At 46.8% G+C, this 12,500-nt stretch overlaps 1 protein-coding gene across 1 annotated transcript in view; it reads left to right on the top strand.

The window, feature by feature from the left end:
* Nucleotides 1-12,500, top strand: part of antxr2a (ANTXR cell adhesion molecule 2a) — a 64,399-nt gene that overhangs the window by 38,098 nt on the left and 13,801 nt on the right. The window lies entirely within an intron of this gene.

Here is a 12,500-nt window from a genome sequence, read left to right as displayed (position 1 = left end):
AAGAGCTTGTGTTTTAAGAGTGAACAGGAAAAGGAAGAGCTTGTGTTTTAAGAGTGAACAGGAAAAGGAAGAGCTTGTGTTTTAAGAGTGAACAGGAAAAGGAAGAGCTTGTGTTTTAAGAGTGAATATAGGAAGAGCTCAGTTTTAAGAGTAAACGGGTAAAGGAAGAGCTCGTGTTTTAAGAGTGAACAGGAAAAGGAAGAGCTCGTGTTTTAAAAGTGAACAGGAAAAGGAAGAGCTTGTGTTTTAAGAGTGAACAGGTGAAAGAACAGCTCGGGTTTAGGAGTGAACTGTTAAAGGAACCACTCGGCGTTAAGGAGCAAAGGAACAGCTAATGTTTTAGGAGTGAACTGGTGAAGGAACAGCTCGGCTTTTTGCAGGGACTTGGTAAACAAACAGCTGATCTGCTCGCCACAGTTGGATGAGAATAGGAGGATGGCCTGTGGAATGAGCAGGTCGTGTCAGGAGAGAGTGAACTGTTAAATGGCGTTCTGTCGAAGTGAACAGAGGGCATTAGTGGCTGATTACCAAGCAGGAGAGTGCTAATTAAACAGGCTAATTGGAATGACACCGCCGGCGCAGACAATGAGCCGTCCTCATCCACGGAATCATTACTGGGTGCTGAGCAGGTGGAGCACAAGCATTCAACACCTCAGCTCTGCTTCCATGATGGAGGTATTAATGGTGTTTGTATGAGGTAGTGCTCACATGGTTCTCTATAATGTAGGAAGGTGTGAAATGATTTATCTTGCTGTGCATTTCGTGCTGGGCTTTCCCTCGGCAGTGCAGCTTATAAGGGCATCCTGTTCTTTTCTTCTCTCTTTCTCTTCTCTCTCTCTCTCTTTCCCCCTCTTACTCATCCCTCCCTCTCTCTCTCTCTGTGGAAGAGGAGTGACAGTTTTGGGTGCAGCGCAGGATGGTTGATGAGAAAGAGGGAGGGATGGTAGGTGTTCCGGGGCGGACGTGCGATTGACTTTTCATTTTGGGTCAGCGCTCGCTCTCTCTGTCTCTCACCCCCCCTCTCTTTCTCTTCTCTCTCTCTTTTTCCCTCACAATATCTTCTCTCTCTTTCTCCCTCCATCCATCCCTCCTGCTTTTTCTCTCTCCTTTACTTTCTCCCCCTGCCCCCCCCTCATTAGTGCTATCAGTGGAGGCGTTCGTTACCCTAACGAGCATGTGAACGGAGTGCTGACAGGCCCGTTCAGCTGCCCGCCCCCCAGAGAGGAAGTGACAGCGTCAGCTACTGCTGTGCCGCTCCACACCGCTCCTCTCCTCTCCTCTCCTCTACGCTCCTCTCCTAACCAGATTAACTCCCCCCACCAGCTCCCCCCTCTCCCGCTTCCTCTCTCTCTCTCCCTTTCTCTCTCTCTCTCTCTCTATCTCTCTCTCTCCCTTTCTCTCTCTCTCGCTCTCGCTTTTTTTGGAGAGGACTTTTTTTGGGGGGGTGGGGAAAGTAGGGCAGATGTCCATGCGGCTGGTTGTAAATTCGATAATGTCTGCTGTGTTAATCTGCGTCCCCCCCCCCCTCCTCTCCAAGCTCCCTTTCCCCCACCGCACACAGACATACACACACACACACACACAAACACACACACACACAGACACACACACACACAGACACGGAGACTCACATGCATATAGGCATGGACACAGGCACCCACACACACCCACCCACTCCAGGTCACCACCACCCACCCACCCTCTCTCTCTAAACGCAGACAGGGACTCTGCTGGTAACAGGATTACAGCGCAGGACCCCCCTGACTCTTACCAGTCTGGAGGGTGGCACATACTAAACTGAAGGGGGTTAGGGGCAAGGCAAGGAAAGGTTATTTGTATAGCACTTTTAATACATAGAGGCAATTAAATTGTGATTGACATAAGTAAAAGCAAAATGAGCATGGACAATGTGCTTCAGAGTGAAAAACAATGAAGAGGATTACAAATGTTTAAAAATAGGAGAGTGAAGGGGAGAGAAGGAGAGGAAAGGGAGGGGAATAAGAGAAGTGTGTGTGTGTGTGTAGATCACAGGGAGGGAGGGGGGCTGGGACAGAAACACAGATAGACAAATACATTAGATATAGGTGTGGGCAACACATACAGTATGCAAACATACACAGAGACACTGACACACAATGCCTATTGTTCTCTAATCTACGGTAGATCAGTTTCCTTAGCGTTTTTGCCCTGATGCTCTCCTATCCTAAGGAAGGCTTTCACTAAACCCCCCTATGGACATACAGCGCACACACACACCCAAACACACGCACACCCACACACACACACACACACACACACACACACACACACACACACACACACACACACACACACACTGTTACAGCACCCACAGTCCTCGGCCTTAAGAGTGTGTGTGTGTGTGTATCCAACATCCTGATGAGTATAAGCTGGTTTAGAGCTCTCAACCATCAGCTTTGGAGTGTTGTAATATGCTGTTAGTCTGCTTTTGAAGATCTCTTTTTATCTGGTTTTATTTTCTTTGCTTCTAGAGTACTCTGTCTAGGGGGGTTTAAAGTATTTGTGTGTGTTTTTTTTCTTTTCACCCAGAGAAAATGCAATTTATTTGAAACCTCATATTTTACCTTATTATGTTGAGTAGTTGGATTCCTGTGTTATGCCGTGTTATTTTTGGTTTCTTTTCTGCCAAGCTGTTTATGGTGTGTGTGTGTGTGTGTGTGTGTGTGTGTGTGTGTGTGTGTGTGTGTGTGTGTGTGTGTGTGTGTGTGTGCGCACGAGTGAGTGTATGGGGCATGCATGCTTGTGTGCTACTCATTTATAAGTTGTGTGTTAGAGAGAGATTATTGGGCATTTTCGTCTAGCCTCTCTTGAGTTGGCAGGTTGGGCCAGTCCCCTGGCAAGCAGGTCTGGCAGGCAGGTACCAATCTCTGTGTGTGTGTGTGTGTGTGTGTGTGTGTGTGTGTGTGTGCCTAAGTACGTGTGGGTGCATGTGTGTGTGTGCATGTTTCTTTGTGTGTGTGTGTGTGTGTGTGTGTGTGTGTGTGTGTGTGTGTGTGAATGTAGACAAGCTCTCCTCACCATCTCTATTGAGGCCAGCTGATCTCACCCAGGCTGATGGCCTATCTCTCTCTCTCTCTCTCTCTCTCTCTCTCTCTCTCTCTATCTCTCTATCTCTCTCTCTCTCTCCCCTATATCTCTCTCTCTCCCTATCTCTCTCTCTCTCTCTCTCTCTCTCTCTCTCTCTCTCTCTTTCCCTATCTCTCTCTTGTTCCTATTTTTCCTCCTCTGTTCTCTGAGCAGAGCTGTTGTGTCACCATGCCAAACATCTCCTCATTGCTGATTAAAATGAAGGAGAAGGATAGAGTGAGAGTGGCAGAGAGAGGGGGAGAGAAACGACCGAGACAGAGAGGAAGAAAGAGAAAGAGAGGGACAAAGAGGAAAAAAGAGAAAAAACAAAGAGTTAGGGAGATATAGATAGAGAGATAGAGATAGTGTGTGTGTGTGTGTGTGTGTGTGTGTGAGAGAGAGATAGAGAGAGTGTGTGTTTGTGAGAGAGAGAGACAGAGAGAGGGGGCTCCTGGTTTTAATTAAATAGCATTATTGTTAATGTCAGCTGTGCCGTGCTGTAGAGCAGAACAGGCCCTGCATTAGAATGCAGTCCCACCCTCGTCTGATCGATTAGAATATTTAAAGTGATGTCAGGGGTGTGTGTGTGTGTGTGTCTGTGTGTCTGTGTGTGTATGTCATGTCGGTGCAGAAATACGGTTTTGTAAATATGAAACAATACACCCACACTTTGTCTATGGGAAGATTGCATGTTCCCCTTTTTTAGTGTTGTAGATTGTTGGTACTTTTTATTGTCACTACGTTGCCTATGTACCTGAATAGGTAATCATTGAAATATTTTAATTATGACATATCAGTAAGAAATAATGTTTGATTTGTTTGCTGTAAAGTGAAAGATTTGATCAGATAATATTTGGATTAGTATCTTAGTAGCAGAAATTAATAACCTAAATTATTATTACCTATTCTACTCCACTATAATGTTTGTTGAGTTGATTTGTACAGTTTTTGTTTACATATATGGCATTTGTTTATCTCATTTGTTCTCAAACTAATCTGCTGAAACTTGCTGTGTCAGTGTGAGTTCGGGTTCCTGTGGCTGCTGTAAAGTACATGTGGGTTCTGTGGTTTGTAATGGTTCTTTAATGAACAAGTCATCCGGTTCCCAGCTCAGCTGGTAGAACCTGCTAATAGCTGGCCTGAGTTATGCAGCTGAATGTGGTTCTTAGGGTTATGTGGGATGGCAAAAAGGGGGGGTCAGGAAGAGGTCATAGCCTAAGGCTGGGCCGCCTCGACAACAGGGTGCTGGGTTGGTGGTCGCCACCCAGCAAAAACCAAAACAGAAATCAGCAACACCACATTAAAGAAAATAAATAAATAAACAAATAAATGTGGAAACAGAAGCCCCTCCTCTTTAGTCTGGTCCCTGGGCACAGTTAACCCTTTCACCACCAGCAACCGGCCTTTTCATTTGCCTGATTATGCTAATGAGCTTTATCATGCAAATAAGATGGAGAGAAAGAACGGAAGAGAAAAAAAGCCAGATCGAGAGAAAGGGGGAGAGAGAGAGAGAATCCCTTCTTTGTGAAGGAACCGACTCTGCAGCTATTAAAAGCGTCTCCTGTCCACATTTGACAGTAATTAATGGGGATCATGAAGGCATGACTGTTGCGGTTGGTCCTGGGACAGAGGATTTACCCCCTTTCCACCCACCCACACACACAGACACACACTCTTGCCACCTCGTGTGTGCGGCGCTTGCCACGCCGTAGCGTAGCATGGCTTGGTGTAGTCTAAATGCCCGTGTGTGTATGTGTGTGTGTGGTAGAACACCCCCTTCACTCATACTGTATTAACCCCTGGTGGCTGAAGGCCCTCTTTGTGGGGGTCCCCGTGGCCTTTATGGCGGTGTGCGAAAGAGAGCCAGAGAGAGAGAGAGAGAGAGAGGGAGCGGCGTGTGCTGGGAGCAGACTGTCCCTTTAAAGAACGTGAATACGTGCATCTGTGCGGCCATGTCTGGGCGCCGCGAAGGGAGTCAATGGCTGCATCTGTGGGCCCAGTGTTTCTCAGGGTCCAGTGTGGGCTTCTGTTTATGTGAATAGAGACATCTGCGTGTCAGGGATATCTCAAAGAAGTTAACACTGTCATCTGTGTGTGTTTGTGTGTGTGTGTGTGGGTGTGTGTGTGGGAGTGTGTGTGGCAGTGTGTGTATTTGTGTGTGTTTGTATGTAGTGTACCCTAATGGCGTGAATACTTGTAACCCTCTTTGTGTTTCTTTGTGTGCTTGTATGAGTATGTATATGTGCATGTCTATGCCCATGCTCAATAGACACCAAAACTGGTCACTTTATCTCTGTGTGTGTGTTGGAGTAAACACATCTTGTTAGATGTCAGTGTTGGCAACTGTATCTTTGTGGTTGTGTGTGTGTGTGTGTGTGTCCCGCACATGTGAATACTGGTATCTGTGATGGTGTGTGGGAGGGTGCATGTGAATATTCCTTTAGACATCACCACGGTGCATCTGTGCGTGTATTCTTCTCTCCCGTCTAAAGGCTGGCATCTGTCCGTCACATTCCTCATTTTCTCTCACCATTACCACGCCATCTGAGCGCGCCATGAATAAGTAACACTCTGTACATTATCATCATTGATTGTTGAAGAAAGAAAAAGACTGATGTGACCAGTCTCAGTTCTTGCAAAACATTCTTGTTCTTGTTCAGTTCTCACATAATGGCCCATAGCCGTCATCGTTTTTTGAAAGGGTCTGGCGTGATTTTGTCCTTCGACAAATGGCCATTAATCATTCCTGCATGTAAGACAATGCCAGAGTGTGAACTGCTTGTGTTCTATCAATATGTCACTCCCTATTAGACTGGATGGAGGTTGTGCTAATGACAGTGGTTTATAATCTAACATAATCACCTTAATGATAACGCCAGCTACACCCATTCATCAGTCGCCCCCACTCATTTAGACCAAGTAATGGAAGCTGCTAATTGACGGACAGGCAATGTGGCGACACCAGTGCTAACTACAGTAGCATGGTGCTCTTTGAAGGAGAAATCTCTGGAGCTCAGTGACTGGAAAACTGTGCAATATTGCTTCCCCCAAATCTATTACCCAGAGTAGTAATGTGAAAAAGCCTGTGTGGTGCACTGTTAGTTTGCTAACCTTCCTGATGTGTCATGGGCCTAGCTCAGTGAAGCACTGTCTAAGGGACCCCCACACACACACACACACACACACACACACACACACACACAGGCAGCTCTTTGAGGCTGGTGTTGTATCAAAAGGAGCTCAACGGCTGACCTTTGGCCTTTGTGCTGCAGTAATTATTAAGGGGCAGCCTGGTTGATTCCATCAAAGAATCACACTTTTTGGAGCAGGTCACGTCGTGTCTCTAAAGCAGACATTCTCTCACTCTTTGTGTCAGTCCCCATTTCCTGTTGTCTTGTCTCTCTCTCTTCCTCTCTTGTCCTCTCTTTCTCTCCTGTTTAACCTCACTGTCTGTCTCTGTCGACGGTTGGGCCCTCATCATTCTTACCTCTTTGCTCTATCTCTCCTCTCTCTCTCTCTCTCTCTCTCTCTCTCTCTCTCTCTCTCTCTCTCACTCTCTCACTCTCTCTCACTCTCTCACTCTCACACACCTCCTCCTCACTCTCACACTCTCTCTCTCTCTCTCTCTCTCCTTCCCCTCACAGTTATTTCTTAACGGTGCTGAGCTGGCTATAATCTTACACAGATTATACTGTACACAGTCCTGAATGGGAAACAAACATAATGACTTTGACTACAACAGAGTCATTGTAATGACTACAGAGGGGATGTGGTGAACAAGAATGTGTCCAAAAAACATACAGTAAATCAAGTATGCAGTCCAAGTTCAGGAAACACAGATCAGGCTAGATAGTCAGAATCCAGGTAAATCCAAAAGTATGGTCAAAGTACATGATACAGGCTACACCGCTTTCATCCAAGCAGTGTCTTGTCTTACTCTCTCTCTCTTTCTTTCTCTCTCTGTCTGTCCCCCCCTCTTGCTCTCCCCTCTCTCTCCCCTCTCCTCCTCCCTCTCTCTCCCCCTCTCTCTTTTTCTTCCTCTCTCTCTCTCTCTCTCTCTCTCTCTCTCTCTCTCTCTCTCTCTCTTGGCCTGTCTGTTTGTGTCGGGCCCGTGCCTGGCCTCTCGGGCTGTGACAGAGCCCCTAATTAAGACGTAGCAGTTCAGACAGCAGGTTTCTGAAGGTTACCCTGTCTGCGCAGAGGGAAGTGAGAAAGAATGAAGTCACTGATGACACACGACATCCCTGCTCCAGACCCTGATGCAAACAGCCCCTAATGAAGGTTGGAAGAGTGGGGGAGACTGTGTGTGTGTGTGTGTGTGTGTGTGTGTGTGTGTGTGTGTGTGTGTGTGTGTGTGTGTGTGTGTGTGTGTGCGTGTGTGTGTGTGTGTGGGAGAGGAAGGCACTGGCTCTAACTGTCCAACACGGCAATGTGTCAGATATCACCAGTATATAATGCATGGTGTACTCTGTGTGTGTGTGTGTGTGTGTGTGTGTGTGTGTGTGTGTGTGTGTGTGTGTGTGTGTGTGTGTGTGTGTGTGTGTGTGTGTGTGTGTGTGTGTGTGTGTGTGTGTGTGTGTGTGTAAAGGCTTTACTGATGGTACTGCTCTTGATGCTGTCATATCTGAATAATGGATCTGTCCTGGAGATTGACGGACAGACACACAGACAGACAGACAGATGGATAGACCCCCAGACAGATAGGACAGATGTCATATCTGAATAAATGGGATTACCAGTATATAATGCATGGTGTACACTGTGTGTGTGTGTGTGTAAAGGCTTTACTGATGGTACTGCTCTTGCGGTGTCCCCCACTGCTGTCATATCTGAATAAGGGATTAGGACACTAGTGTCTCTGCTTTCTAGAGATTGACATCACAGACAGACAGACATACAGACAGATAGACAGATGGATAGACAGACAGACAGACAGACAGACAGATAGACAGACAGGCAGACAGACAGACAGACAGACAGACAGACAGCAGACAAGAATGTGTTTTGAACTCTGTTTTATATTCAGTTGTATGGCTTGCTACACCCTAAATAGCAGAGCAGGTGTGTGTGTGTGTGTGTGTGTGTGTGTGTGTGTGTGTGTGTGTGTGTGTGCCTGTGCTTGTGCATGCATACTCAGTATGTTTTTACGAAAGGCACACATGACACCTCTAAAAGTCTAAAAGTGATTTGGATGGAGAGAAAAGTCACTTGGATCTGATGAGGCAGTAAGCCTCACTTGTCCCCTGTCCAGTATTGCCTTCAATCCTGATCTCCGCAAAGAGCTGCCAAAGCAACATAACGTCGGATAACTGAACATACATATATATCATCTGGCACGCGTCCCTGTAAATCAGTCTTTCACATTACAATCAATTTAGCCGTCGTGGCGAAGTTAAAAAAAAACAAAGCGACGCCTCTCTGGCACAACAGATCTGTGGCCAAGAGTGAGCGCAGCACGGCAGCTTATTAGGCTGAGCGCAGAGGCTGCTGTGCTGGCCCCAGATCAAAGACCTGGCTTATGTATTATAGTGGACTAGACTGCACGCTATGCTTTTTTAATTTATTTTTTTAAAATTATAAATAAATAAAAAATATGGAAAGTGAAACTATTAGATGCATAAAAAAGTCACCACGCATTCTGCTGTCCCCAACGTCTCTCACTGCTGTGTGGAAACTCCTGTTGACATGCCCTCTTGAGAAGCACAGATTTATGAGTGCAAAGACAACATCATTTAGACTGCACGGGGCCTTTTTTTTAATCTAATATATTAATTTTTTTTTTTCTTTCTGAAACATGTTTAATTTTCATGAGCAACTGTCCACTCGAGCCGATAGCACTTAGCACATGGTATTAGGAGCCCGAGTTTCCCCCCCCTGCTCAATATGCTCGGGAGTATGCACACACATTCCTCATTTCCCTCTTTTCCGATGGAAGTTTCGCCGGCGGGGAGTCGGCGAACATGATCCTGCAGAACGCTGGGAAAAATGAGCGCATGTTCCCGGCCACATCGCCGCATATTTCACCGCTAACGTCGCGTCGGCAGACGGAATGCTCGCTCTGGGCTGACCTTGCGGAGCTAAGAGATGAGCATATGCAAATAAATTAGCCAGAGTGGTCTGATGGACGCCTCTAAGCCTGTGTGAGTGTGCGTGGGTTGGGAGGGGGGGGGGTCCTCTAAGACGTCTTCAAAAGACAGGCAGATTGTTAAATACTCCACTAGATGTTTCTGAAGGGAGAGAGGGCAGAGGCTTCAAGTACACCAAAGGGCAGGACTGATAGAACTGCATAGATTAGCCTGGGAGGGCGCGCTAGCTGGCCTTTCTTTGGTATTGCTGCTGTTGCCATCCGGCCTCAAAAGATCCATCAAACTAAGCGGTGTGGACAACGGCATGGTAGAGCCAGGGTGTGGTGAAGTGAAAAACAAGCATTCACTGTAAATAATGTTGCGCTGCCACAATGGAGAGGCTGCAAAAAGCACCATCTGGGCTGAGTTTAACACACCAACTCAGTGTCATTGGATATCCTTCTCCACACTTAACAGTGCATGCTCAATCGGAGGATAGAGGATAGTTTAGACACTTTAACAGTGAATCATTTTAGGGATGGTACAACTTTGGCAAGAGCTTGCATGGTCATTTTGGTGACCAGTAACAGTAGACTCTCTTACAACGCCAACTACTATTTATGTTGTGTCTCAGATTTACCTGTAAATTAAATGCTGATGTCACACACACACACACACACCCACACACACACACACACACACACACCCACACACACCCACACACACACACACACACACACACACACACACACACACACTGAGTTTGGTTACATTTTTCCATGTGCTGTGTGTGTTAGTATAGCATGTTTTCTGGTCTGGTCAGTCTGCTTGGCAGTTGTGCCCAGCGATGACCTAAAAGAGCCAGCTGGTCTACAACTGCACATCATAGACCCACTGTTGCGCCTAAGCCCAGCCTCTGGTTGTAATCACTGGATGGAAGACTGGCCGATGTTTATATTGCTTGATATTAGACGCAGGAGCTGAGAAGCGATGTTCCCCTCTGGTGCTCCCTGCACTCTCCGCTCTGGCTGAGGGGCGGCTCTCCTGACCTTTCCAATGACAGCCAGAATGAAACACAGTAACTAACACATTCCCCTCGGTTAACAAACAGTGTGTTTGTGTTTTGGCTCAGTTCATTTCGACTTCCACTTTATTATGCATCCCATATGGAGTTTGCAGTGACAGGTGTAATGTGTAAGCTGTGTGTGTGTGTGTGTCTGTGTCTGTGTCTGTGTATGCTGTGTGTGTTTGTGTGTGTGTCTGTGTCTGTGTCTGTGTCTGTGTCTGTGTCTGTGTCTGTGCGTGTGCGTGTGCGTGTGCGTGTGTGTGTTTGGGTACAGTGACACAGTGATTTATGAGATACCAGGGCTCTGGCTGTGTGGAGACTAACTGCCCTTACAGGCATCCCCCAGACACACACACACACACACACGCACGCATGCACGCACACACACACATACACACACACACACACTCCCCTACTGTTTCATTGGACTCCCTGTGACCTACCCAGGCCCCCACACCTGACTGAAGGACTTTCCTCTCCTCGTGTACGCGCGGCTGCTCACCTGATTTTCAGATCTGTCGCTGAAGTGTTACTGGTATTACATTGTGTGGATGTAATTGAACACTAAGACAACCACTTAGTTCAATGTCAATAATGTTGAAGGTTACCAGACATATGGATCCTCTGTGGCAGTAAACACTTCCAAAGTGCAACAGTGTTGCCAATTCTAACTGCAGGACGTTTACATCAGTAAGGCAGGTGTCTGGAGTGGCTGCATACAAACTCAAACGTTTTTTTCTTTCTCTGGTGGAAAAAGGGAGGAAACAGCTGCAGCTCCGACTCCGAAGTGTCTGGGCTGATTAAAGCAGCAGGCTCATTACAGTGTCCTTCCTTCAACAGTTTACTGAGCCGAATCCTTCCTCCGTTTGCGGTGCGTCTCGTGCCCTGACGCGGTCACACTGCTCCAGCTCCCTGCAGGTGTCTAGTGGCTCTATTCTCAATAATCCCACGATTCCCAGCCATCCTCTCCTTCCAGAGCTCCCTCTCCCAGCGCCCTCGACGCTGCCGAGATTGTGTTATGAATAATCGCCGCGCCTCTCCATTCCTCTGTTTTTCCGAGCCTGTGGAATCCGGGGGCTGGAATGAAGGAATGATTGGCGTTCGTTGGTTGGCGTTCCCAGCGTGCTAGGCGCACTTCAAACGGAGGAGCACAGCTGAAATGAGCTCAGGGAAGCTCTGGTCAGTCTCTGCCCTCGTGGCCAGCGCCAGTGTCGGTGTTAGAGTCAGTGCCAGAGGCCTCCTGGCCTTGCGTCCTCATCCTTTCTTCTCCATTCATCCCCTGGCGAGAGAGTGGAAAACATCTTTTTTATCTTGTCACTCTTTTGGCAAGATGATGGGTGTCGATAACCGATTAGCCTTGAAGGCAAAATAGGTCGTAAGACTTTTCTTCTTTTCTTGCTGTAGACACTCAGGGCCAGATGTATGTACATTTTGCGAACGTAGCGTTATGAGCGTCATGGACACACCGCAGATTGTGAACGCTGTCAGACCCAGGTTTCCGTTGTTTTTATCAATCGTTCAATCCTTAGTGTAAACTGCGCCTTTCTCTGCCTTTCTCCGCCCATAAACACAATTTACGAACGTCCACAACTGAATGGCAGCCTGCATACAAGCGCAGTTGAATGAAGTTAACTGATGACAACATTGAAAAGAATCAAACGTTTAGCGATCATGAAATAATACCATACATGATAAGATGTTAACAAGCAGGGAGATAATGAAGATCAGTAGTTCTACTCAAACTACTTGTGCACGTAGGCTATGGAAGATTGGTCAAATCTAGCAAGTAGGAAAGTTTAAGTGAATGACGTGAAAGTGAAAGTACATTCGAAAGGCCAACGATGCTTTCTTATTGATGCATTGAACTGCAATTTGGATTAACACCTGCTTTTACAAGGCGTAAGTATTTAGGCGCAGAATAGACGTGAGCTGTCAGGAGCAGTCTTTGTACATACCGCGGAATACATAATTAGGCGCTCTTTACTCTTCCCCTCCCATCTTTTTACGCTAAACTTCCCCTGGATCCCCCCATGAATGCATATGCATGACATGACAAACGCAATCTGCCACTTTCAGCTCCCCGCCGACAGGCAGTTTATGCTTTTACATCATTGCGGCGTATTTTTACATACCTCGCAATGATTTTACATGCACATTGCGAAACAAATACGCCTGAAGTGGACGCAAAAGCGTTCCCTCAGTTCTTCCACCAACTGTCTCTTTCATTCAGCCTGTGATGAGGCATACAGAGCTTTGCTTACTGG

Source organism: Alosa alosa, chromosome 5 (genome assembly GCF_017589495.1).
Source record: "Alosa alosa isolate M-15738 ecotype Scorff River chromosome 5, AALO_Geno_1.1, whole genome shotgun sequence".
NCBI lineage: Eukaryota > Metazoa > Chordata > Actinopteri > Clupeiformes > Clupeidae > Alosa > Alosa alosa.
This window is presented reverse-complemented; position numbering and strand designations above follow the sequence as displayed.